Source organism: Tamandua tetradactyla, chromosome 10 (genome assembly GCF_023851605.1).
Source record: "Tamandua tetradactyla isolate mTamTet1 chromosome 10, mTamTet1.pri, whole genome shotgun sequence".
Lineage (NCBI taxonomy): Eukaryota > Metazoa > Chordata > Mammalia > Pilosa > Myrmecophagidae > Tamandua > Tamandua tetradactyla.
The window spans coordinates 88,362,816-88,374,424 of NC_135336.1; the positions used below are offsets into that span (position 1 = coordinate 88,362,816).

Genomic DNA, 11,609 nt, shown 5'->3' on the forward strand with positions numbered 1-11,609 from the left:
ACAAACATTTCTTGCTTTAAACTAGGGGTTGGCAAATACAGTTTGCAGGCTGAACCCAGCCTGGCTTTTTTTTTTTTTTTTAATTTATCATTATTACTATTTTATAGATAGGAAAACTAAGGCATTTGACATCAGAGTCAAAGATTTTGAAATAGAAGGAATCTTAGTCATCATTTCCTACTTTTAATCAACAAACATTATTCCTCTTTTATGAAAGGTGAAAAAATTACCCATATTAGACATACTAAAAATAAACATCATTAAACACCATTAAATGATGACTAGCTCTATATTTCTCTAAAATTTTTGCTTTTATTAATTAGCCCTTCAGAGTAAAGATAATTATGGTTTTGTAAAATTGATAAGTAGCTTCATATTTCTTTAAAATATTAGCTAAAACAGATTTCAATCTGAGGAATAGATAATGCCATTTGGTTTCAAACAGAATTGTATTTTAACCATCAACGCTAAAGACATAGCAAGTGTGCTGGTTTGAAAGGACTTATGTACCCTAGAAAAGTCATGTCTTAATCCTAATTCAGTCTTGTGGGAGCAACCATTTCTCTTGAACCCTATTTAGCACTGTGTGTTGGAAGCTTGATTAGATTATCTTCATGGAGATGTGACTTCCTCAAGAGTGGGTGTTAAAATGTATTAGATGGAACCCACCATTCCAGGTGGGTCTTGAGTACTTTACTGGAATTCTAAAAAAGAGGAAACATTTTGGATAAAGCAGGATATTTAGAGAGAGCAGAAAAGGACAACAGAACGACATAGTCATGAGAAGCAGAGAGTCTACCAACCTGCGACTTCTGGAGATGAAGCAGGAAAACACCTCCCAGGGAGCTTTAAGAAACAGGAAGCCAGGAGAGAAAGCTAGCAGATGATGCCATGCTCACTACATGCCTTTCCAGATGAGAGAGAAATGCTGACTGTGTTCACCATGTGCCTTTCCAAATGAGACAGGAACCCTGACTGTGTTCACCATGTGCCTTCTCACCTGAGAGAGAAATTCTGAACTTCATTGGCCTTCTTGAACCAAGGTATCTTTCCCTGGATGCCTCAGATTGGACATTTTCTTAGCCTTAGAGCTGTAAACTAGCAACTTATTAAATCCCCCCCCTTTAAAAGCCATTCCGTCTATGATATATTGCATTCCAGCAGCTAGCAAATTAAAATAGCAAGAAAATGACATTATCACTTAAAGGTTGTCTCACGTCTATTTTACCACCTCATCATGACACCCTTAAATGAATTCCAGTAGAAAGTCCACAGAATGCATGGATCGGCCTGCTAAGCACGTCAGGGAAAATGTTAATACACTGGATAGTTAGAAAAACAAAGACAGTAGGACATCTTATTTGAACTTTTGAGATAATAAAACAATATAGAAGTGAAAACTGCTGATTTTTTTTCTCATGTTGGTAACCAGGGCATTAATACTTTATATTGGTAACATACTGTAAAGTTTGAAGTATAAAATAAGCAGGAAGTCTCAATAATTCACTTGAAATGAGAAAGACTGTGCTATAATTTTTACAGGCATTAAGTTCCTTCACTTTCAAACAAGTCTGGTCAATCCTCCTTATTCATCAGCACTACTTCAAATATACAAGTTTGCACACAAGCAGCCCTCTACATATGGCTCTTGGCTATAACATATGATTTAGGATAAACATGTCTATACTTTGAACAGTCACAAAAAAACTATAAAGATAGCAATCGTGCATCACTAGTTGGTGAAGCTTCTTGCCTTCTTTCGTGATTTCTTCAATAGTTTTTTTAGTGGATAAATGGTTTTTTAAATAGTCTAAATCTTCCAAGCATAGCTCATCACCTGGAAAAAGCTGGAAGATCCCACCAGCGGCTAACAATGTGATTGGCATCCATCTTTCCCTCCCTTCTATTGCACGCTCCAAACAAAATTTGTGCAAGTCACAGAGAGGCGAAGTTCTGGAGTCTTCTTATTTCATAGAACTGTGGGGTGTGTGCTGGTTTGAAATGATGTATGCACCCTGGAAAAGCCATGTTTTGGTCCTATTCCCATATTGTAAAGGCAGCCATTTCTTCTAATCCCTATTCAGTATTGAATGTTTGAAACTGTAATTAGATCATCTCCCAGAGATGTGATTTAATCAAGAGTGGTTGTTAAACTGGATTGGCTGGAGGCGTGTCTCTACCCATTTAATTAGTTTCTGGAGTCCTGTAAAAAAGGAAACATTATGGAGAGAGAGAGAGATTCAGAGAGAGCAGAGCAGGACGATATAGCCATGAGAAGCCGAGCTCACCAGCCAGCAACCTTTGGAGATGAAGAAAGAACATACCTCCCGGGGAGCTTCATGAAACAGGAAGCCAGGAGAAGAAGCTAGCAGATGACACCGTGTTCACCATGTGCCCTTCCAGATGAGAGAGAAACTAGAACAGGGTGCCAACCAAATTCATTCTGATGTGAAATTTTCAGTTGCCTTTGATGGAGATAATAACTGCAAAGTAATTGCAGGTGAGAAGATATCTTCAGGGATGAACCCTGATAGTCCTGTGGCCCAAGGATGTAAAGGCATCTTGGCCTGGCAGTCTACCACCTCGGTCTTGTGTGGGCTAATGGACTGTGCCTTAAGCAGGCAGCACAGGAAAAAGGCTGTGTCAAAGCCGTGGCCACTGGGTTGCAGGAAGGGCGTGAGCCAGTGGCTCTAGTCGTGCAGCGCCTAGATGTCAGGCATGCAGTCCAGGTGTGTACACAGGTCCAGGAAGTGGCGAGGGTCGCTGCGGACATGGTGTGCCAGTCAGCCAGGCCGGGAGGCGGCTCGAGCACGCCGCCAGTCTCTGGCCAGGACCTGGAGGCCCGCCGGGTGCTGCGGGGCCGCAGAAGCAGCACCCCTGCCCGTTTTTGTAAATAAAGTTTTATCTTTATTTTTGGAACCAGTCATGCCCATTCTTTTACATGTTGTCTAAGTCAGCTTTTCCATTACAGGGACAAGAATTGAGTAAACTGTGACCGAGACTGTAAAGCTCATGCAGCTAAAGATCTTTACTATCTGGTTGTGGTAGGTTGAATTATGTATCCTAGGGGAAAAAATTCTTAATTTTAATCCACTCCTATGGGTGTGAACCCATTGTAAATAAGGCCTTTTGAAGATATTTTTAGTTAAGATGTGGCCCAACTGAACGAGGTGGGCCTTAATCCTATTACTAGAGGCTTTATGAAGAGGAAGCTGCATGGAGGAGCAGAAACTGGGGTTAACCACAACCTGGAAGAGAAAGAAGAGGACATCCCTATGAAATGAGACAGCCCAAGGTTTGCCCACCCACCAACCAGAATGGAACTGACCCTGGGAGGAAGCAAGCTTTCTAGTCTCTGAAACTGTGAGACAATTAATGCCATTTTTCAAGTCAACCCGTTCTGTAGTTTTTGTCATAGCAGCCTGGAAAATAAAACACAGTCTCTACAGAAAGAAAGTTTGTCAACCGCATTTTTTTTTTCGCATGGGCAGGCAACGGGAATCGAACATGGGTCTCTGGCATGGCAGGTGAGAATTCTGCTTGCTGAGCCACCATGGTACCACCCTGTCAACCCCATTTAAACTGCTAACTTTTGGAGTAATTTGTTACATAGCAATAGATACCTAAAACAGAGGATTCTGGCAAAGGTACCTAAGAGAGACACTTTTGTGTCTCTTGATTTGATCTTGCTTTTGTCATCTGAGCTATGATTAGTGCTGCCAAAATTTTGGGATCATGAAGAAAGTCAGTTTAAGGAAAAAGATAACACAAGGAAGAAAGCAGAGCTGAATAAGCAAAGAAACTGATTTTGTGGTGAAGTCATCAAGCCACATAATTAATAATCTCTGGAGCTACCCTACTAGCTATCCCTAGTACACAAGATAGTGTGTTTCCATATTGTTTTCAGTTCTTAGATTTGGTGGTTTGACTTACTTGCAGCTAAAAATGTCCTAATTTTATAATTGTCTGCATGAACAAAGTAAATGCACAAGTAAAAGGAGCTTGATTCCTCTCAAAAACCTAATAATTTGTCAGAATAATTGGGGAATGTTCCAGTGTAACCAGTGTCTGGCTGCCAGTGATGCCAGCTGAGTCCCATTCCAGGTTTGGGGGGGTCTCACTGCTGAAAGAATTTAGAGACGAGAAGGCCAGTAGCAATAAGCAGTAAGGTTTTTTTTTCAAAAAGAAAGAGAGAGTACACAGTAGAGAGGCTAATGGGAACTGGACATGCCCAAGGAAAGGACATGCACTGAGTGGAGTGGGTTAGCTTGCTTTATGGGAAAATTTTACTGGTGGCAGTTTCCCATAGTACCCTTTGAATATTAGGTGTCTTCTTTGCACAGGTTCCCATAATGACCTTTGAACACCAGGTGTCTTCTTTGTTTTATGAGGAGATAGCTATCAGAGTTTGTGGTTTTTGTTGTCACATACCTAAAATTTGTCTTTGGGCAGATGTTTAACAATCTTTATGACCTTATGCTTCCTCTCATTAACTAAAAATTTACTTTGGGCTCCGGATTTTACAAGCTTTTATGGTTTGGGGAGGTTTCAATGGTTTGGGGAGGTTTCAGGGCTTTAGGGGAAATTTTTGTCCTAGGAAGTTTGCAGTTTGTTTTAGTTCTTTCGGAGTTAGATAAGAAATAAGAGACTTGCAGCTGTCTGTTAACTCTTTCAGCTGAATAGGAAACCAGATCTTAAAGTTGTTCTATTTTATCCTGCTTCATTGGTGGAGGTTGGTACATTGTATGTTCAGTATAGCAAAACCTGACACTGCCTCCACCTCACAACATTCCCCAGTTTCCACAGCAACCTCTTTCCATCCAAATCGGCATTCGTTTCCTTGGAAAGGGAGCCCAAACCTGTAGTTTAGGCTGCCCTGGGTTCCTAGTGTTGCTAAAGCCATTCTCAATAAATTAAAGACCTAAGAGGAGAATGGACACCCCAAAACACACTTGTTGCTTGTGGCATGCCCATTGCTTTCCTGGTGGCCTTTTCCTGGGCAGACTGGAGATGACACTCATCTTTTCTAGCTTTCTAAATCTCAGGTCCACCCAGTAGTTTTAAGCTTGTATTGAGTGTTCCCATTAATCAAATCTCCTGCCATGATGCTGCTTATGTATTTTTCTTGATGTACATTTTCCTGCAACTTGATCTCAAAAGAGTGTAGCTTGCACCAGCAACATTAGCATCACCCATGATTCTTCTAAAAAAACATTTTTCTCCTAAGATTCTTTCTGTTCTCCTTTTGAAAATATTCTCCAGTTCTTTGTCCAACAAATGCTATGGTTTACACTTAAATTGGTTGTCCAAGTAAAAAAAAACACTTTTCACATTTTCATATACTGATGGCCTCTTGGCATCTATTGTGTGTGGTCCAAGTTTCATTTCCAGTTGCACACTGGATAGAACAATAAGCAAATCCTCCACATGGAGGCAATCTTTGCTTTTTTCAACTCTGTGCTGACGGGTCTTACCCATACACTGTGAATTTGAGAACCTTCTTTGCTGAAGCTGGGAAAGCTTGTCTGGATTAGAAAAATCCTGCTTAGAAATTTGACACTGTCCTGATCCGGGAGTATTTGGAATCACACACAGGAAAAGGCTGGGTGTTTGCTGACCTGCCTACAAGGCAGAGTATGTGTGTGTGTGACCGTCTCTAATTTCAGCCTTGCAGGAAACATCACCCGGAAAGTTCGATTGTTAGGAACCATAGCATGTCCTCCGGCTAATCCACTTAAACTGAGTTGGACATTCTCTTTCTTCACGGACCATCTTTTTGAAATGGTATCCTTCCTGCTGTCTTTTTCATGCCATGGCTACTCACTGGCAGAATATTCTGGGCACACAAGAGCTTAATTTAGCTTTGCCCCTCTTGCCTCCACCCCCCCCCCCCCACCCCTGGAACATTAAACAGTATTTGTGACTAACCAGTTCTCTTCACTCTAACTCCGGGTCCCATTGAAGAGTCATGCAAAGAGGGCTTGGAAGGTACAGATACAATCTCACACTGAGAAGCACATGGTTCCTGAGGAGAATGGAAGATGGCATTCATTGGTGGCCTCTTGTTCTGTCACTAGCCATTGGGTTTCCACCCAGATATCCACTCCTGGCTTAGTGGTGAGACCCAATTATTGATCAGCTACTGGGTCAATCCTGAACTTTTGTTTGTTTTCTGTCTTCATGGCTCTGACACTGGACCTAGAACTTTCCCTGGGGAATTTTATGCTTAAGGCAGTTCCTGCTCTCTGATCTTTTCCAATCCTTTTCAGGTGCTTGTCTCTTCTTTTCCATCACTCAGTGTTCCTCGGTCCCGTGCTGATTATTAACCTTCAACAGGTCAGACATTCCTTTCATTCTTTGCTTCATCATTCCACTGAGTTCCTCAAGCTTTGAGCTAAAAACAGAAATAATGATGAGGAGTTTGACCCTGAGGAAGACTTTCCTGTTTGGTGTTCTATAAACTGATAATCCCAGTAAACTGTGGCTAAAGAGCTAAAGGGAATTCAAATTCTGTGGGATCCTAGATGAAGGAGCCAGAAATTATTTACCTGGAGGAAGAATGGAGAAAAGGTTGAAGATTCCAGGCAGTGGGAATGAACTCTTAAATAGAGGCAAAGGGGCATTAATCCATATGGGTTTCACACTCTCAGGGAAAAATGTACATGATATTGAGTTGGAGAGACAGTCTTTTCATAGATCTTATCCTGGAAGTTCAGTGTGGAAGGGCCAGTGGGGGATGTGAGGGCGTCATATTCCAGAACACTCTAAATCGCCTACCATGCTGGATAAGACTGAAGGTGAGTCTTGTCCATTGTTTCTCCTTGGCTGGAATGCAAATGACCCTGCCCTCTGACTCTGCTGGAAGATGCCTACATGGAGGGAGACTGCATTTTAGGGTAGGACAGAAAGAAATTCTTCTCCCTATGGATTCTTCTCCTTAAAATACTGCTAAATGTCACTCTCCAAAAGTAAATCCTGGGCAGGCCACAATTGGGATATGCTATCTTCTCACCTGAAGGCTCCACCCAGTCCGCAGTCTCTAGGATCAAGCCTGACTCCAGGTGACCCTATGGAGTCTCTGTGCAAATTATGGGAGGGTGGGAGTACCTTCTTGCTGGTGGCCATTCTAAGGTTCCTTTGTGAGCAGCAAAAGGTGGCCCTTCTGAAGAAAAAGGCATTTCTTCTCCAGGCAGTTGAAGTCCAGCAATGTGGCTAAGGCTCAGAGAGTAGAGCCAAGCTGCGTTTTGACACCCCACATCACACCTTTCTTTCATGTAAGTGAATAGATATCCATGGTTTAAATCATTATTGTGGGATATTCTGTATTAACTGAATTAGGTTGCCGCAAATAGCTAATATGGAAATGAACTATTTTTTGCCAGGCACTGTTTTAGTCTTCATAATTTACAATTGTGCTGGTGTGAGACTGTTATGTACTCCAGAGAAACCATGTTCTTTTAATCCAATCTTGTGGGGGCAGACCTATTATTTAGGGTGGGATCATTTGATTTGATTGTTTCCATGGGGATGTGACCCCCTTATCAAGGTGGGTCTTTTTTTTTTTAGAGGATTTCCTCATGGTAAAATTTAATAGTCCCTGTATTAGTTAGGGTTCTCTAGAGAAACAGAATCAACAGGGAACACTTGCAAATATAAAATTTATGAAAGTGTCTCACGTGACCATAGGAATGCAGAGTCCAAAATCCACAGGGCAGTCTGCGAAGCCGACGACTCCAATGGATGGCCTGGATGAACTCCACAGGAGAGGCTCACCAGCCAAAGCAGGAATGCAACCTGTCTCCTCTGAGTCCTCCTTAAAAGGCTTCCCATGATTGGATTTAGCATCACTAATTGCAGAAGACACTCCCCTTTGGCTGATTACAAATGGAATCAGCTGTGGATGTAGCTGACGTGATCATGACCTAATCCTATGAAATGTCCTTATTGCAACAGACAGGCCAGCGCTTGCCCAATCAGATGAACAGGTACCATAACTTGGCCAAGTTGACACCTGTCCCTAACCATGACAGTCCCATATTTCTTCCCTCATCCCTCAAGGGACTTTGCCAATTCTTCTTGATTATCTGCTTAATATATTCTGGGATGTATCCAGGCACTTCATTAAGCTATACAGGATTAAAGGTCCTCTTTTTTATTCTGAGCTCCCTGTGTTTCAATTGTTCAAGTGAGCTATACAGATAGGTTGAGTTTACACTATGTGCTACAGAAAATTTAGGTTCCAGACAAAATAAACCTTTCTTCCTTTGGTTTTAAAGTGTATGTGTGGTTCTAAAGTATAGACAATGTCTTCCTTACCACTGTGTTCTGAGTTATTTTAACCCCTACCTGATCAGCTTCATTCTTATCTCTAAATACCAGATTATATATAAAACAGCCTCGCAAAATCCAGAAATAATTACTACTCTGGACTAAATGTGTCTGCTATAAGAGATTACAATCTAGACCCCTATTTTCTTATAAGCATTTTCTAAAGGAGACCATACAATAACTGTTCTTTTGTTTCTGGCTTATTTTGCCACACCAATTGTCCCACAGGTTCATTCACATTGCTGCATGCCTCACGACTTCATTCCTTTCTGTAGCAGCACAATATTCGATCACATGTGTACACCATTGTTCGCCAATCTATTTCTCAGTCGGTGCATCCTTCAGCCGCTTTTAGCATGGTCATAAAAGTGGAATCATACAGTATCTATATTTTTGTGTCGGATTTATTTCACTCAGTATTATGTCCTTAAGGTTCAACCATCTTGTCATGTGCTTCAGGACGTCATTTTGTCTTACCCCTGCATAATATTCCATCATATGTATATACTACGTTTGTTAATTCAGTCACCTGTTGATGGGCATTTAGTTTGTTTCCATCTTTTGGTGATTGTGAATAATGCTGCTATGAACTTCGGTGTGCAAATGTCTTTTTGCATCATTTTTCAGTTCTTCTGGGTATATACTGAGTAGTGCTATTGCTGGGTTGTAGAGCAATTTGATATTTAGTTTCCTGAGAGACCTCCAAAGTGTCTTCCATAGTGGCTGCACCATTATACATTCCCACCAGCGGTGCATAAGTGTCCTGATTCCTCCACATCCTCTCCAATTATAGTTTCCTGTTTGTTTAATAGCAGCCATTCTTATAGGTGTGAGGTAGTAACTCATTGTAGTCTTGATCTGCATTTCTCTTACAGGCAATGAAAATAACATCTCTTCATGTGCTTTTGAGCCCTCTGTATTTGCTTTTCAGAAAAATCCTTATTCATATCTTTGGCCCAATTTATAATTGGGTTGTTCTTTTGTTGTTGAGTTGTGTGGTTTCTTTATGCATACTGAATATCAAACCTTTGTCTGATACGTGATTTCCAAATATTTTCTCCCGTTAAGTTGGCTGCCTCTTCACCTTTTTGACAAAGTCTTTTGATGTGCAGAAGCATTTGATTTCGAGGATTTTCATTTATCTATTTTTTCTTTTGTTACTTATGCTTTGGGTATAAAGTTTAGGAAGCTACCTCCTATTACTAGGTTTTGAAGATGTTTTCCTATATTTTTTACAGAAGTTTTATGGTTCTAATTCTTATATTTAGGTGCTCAAAACCCATTTTGAGTTAATTTTTGTACAGGGTGTAAGGTAAACATCCTCTTTGATTCTTTTGGCTATTGATGTCCAGTTCTCCCGTGCCCATTTATTGAAAAGACTATTTTGTCCCAGTTCAGTGGATTTGGGAGCTTTGCTAAAAGTTAGTTAAACAGATTTGGTGGTCTATTTCTGCATTCTCAATTTGATTCCATTGGTCAATACTTGTATGTTTGTGCCAGTGCCATGCTGTTTTGACCACTGTGGCTTTGTAGTAAGTGTTTAAATTTATTTTTGCATATTCATCATCATGATCATTTCTTAGAACATTTGCGTAAATTCAGAAAAAGAAATTGAGAATGTCAATGACAGAAAGTATGAAAAGATGCTTTGCAAACTGTAAAGTAAAACATAAATGTTAGTGGCTGTGTTATTAATCCTAGTGCTTCAGAACAAACCACAGAATTTTAGAGGGTACAAATGAAACACTGAGAAATAATTTTGCAGCGTTCAGTCAACGCGACTGGTGTGATAATCCATCAAAATGAAAAATGCATGAATGTTTTGGTTCGAGTACCAAAGTTCAACTCAAATCTGAATTCAATTTATGCTGGGCTCAAATAATTCTGTGATTCCAGAAAAATAGCTCAAAAGAGTCTACAAATTTCCCTTTCTTCATTGTAGAATTATATGCCTATCTTGCAATTTTGTATCTTCCTACTAAGCTGACAGTGTCCTTCTTAACTTTCCTGGTTTCTATAGAGACACCTCATCCATCATTCCATCTCCAAATTATGATAACCATCCAAGGCTGGGTGAGAATGTTTATTCCCTCATCCTCTCTAAACCCCTTTACTTCCAGTCTTTTCCTAGAAAAAGCTCATAAGTGTGGATATGCAAAGTGGGGTGTGTGAGTATCAAGTGCTATGAAAAAATCTCAGGGTCTACAATCAGACAGTGCACATTTATAAAATGCTTCTATTATGCCCATTATTAATACCATTATTACTATGGCCTCTAGTAATTAATTGGATTTTGATTGGTAGCAGAAAAAATAGACTAAATCTATTTTACCTTGAAATTTGAGAGCCTAAAAAATATTTGGCCAAGTGGTGTTAAAACTTTCATATAGTAGTGTGAAACATCTGGCAAACCCCTATCTCATCATTTGATTGTTCTCTCTTTGCCAATAGGTGTATTGGCAATAGATAAAGAAATGAATTTTGACTGGCAATTCCATAAGTACTTCATGTACTGACATCCATTTCTCAATTTAGACATCATCTATCTAATAGCACACTTTCCCTCTGCCACATGGGATTAGTATAGTACTGATATATGTCTACAAAGGAGAGTACTCTACATTTGGAGAGGAAATGCAATTTATACAAACATTTGCACCTAGAGCTTAAAATGGCAAAATTTTAAATTGGTCCAACTTTAGTTTCCTCCTTGTCTTTTCTTTTCCTCTTCTCTTATTCATAATTCCTCTTACCTACAATTCCCAGGGAATCCCTTGATCTTCATATTAGAATAAGTTGTCTGATACACACATATAATTAGACAGAGTCCTCAAAGTCCCCTTCATAAATGAAATGTACCAAGTCAGGATAGCAAATCTTGAGCTTCTCTGTGCTTCACAAATGATAATTAATTAATCTTATCAAATCAATTGTACTGACACTGTCTTCTCTCTTTTCAGAAAATAAAGTATCTTTTTTCTATAATTAAAAAAAATTTCATACTCTGATGCATCAGTATCTTGCTTATTTTGTGTTTCCTTTTTTACACTCATTTTCCCTTCTTCCTACACATTATGCTCCATTTCTCCTCCCAACCATGTTATAAGTTCTCCCTCCACATTTTCTTCATATAGTCATATACAGATATATATGTGCTTGCATATGCCTGTGTATATATTTTATGCAAAGAAATCATACACATACTTTTCTGTATCTTACTTTTATTGATGGGTACTTAATTCGTTTCCATTTTTGCCATTATGTACTATGCTCCAGAAAAC

At 39.8% G+C, this 11,609-nt stretch overlaps 1 pseudogene; it reads right to left on the reverse strand.

Moving 5' to 3' along the window:
• Positions 1-1,635: 1,635 nt before the first annotated feature.
• On the reverse strand, positions 1,636-4,903 carry LOC143647712 (acyl-coenzyme A diphosphatase NUDT19-like; annotated as a pseudogene).
• Between the last annotated feature and the right edge of the window lie 6,706 nt (positions 4,904-11,609).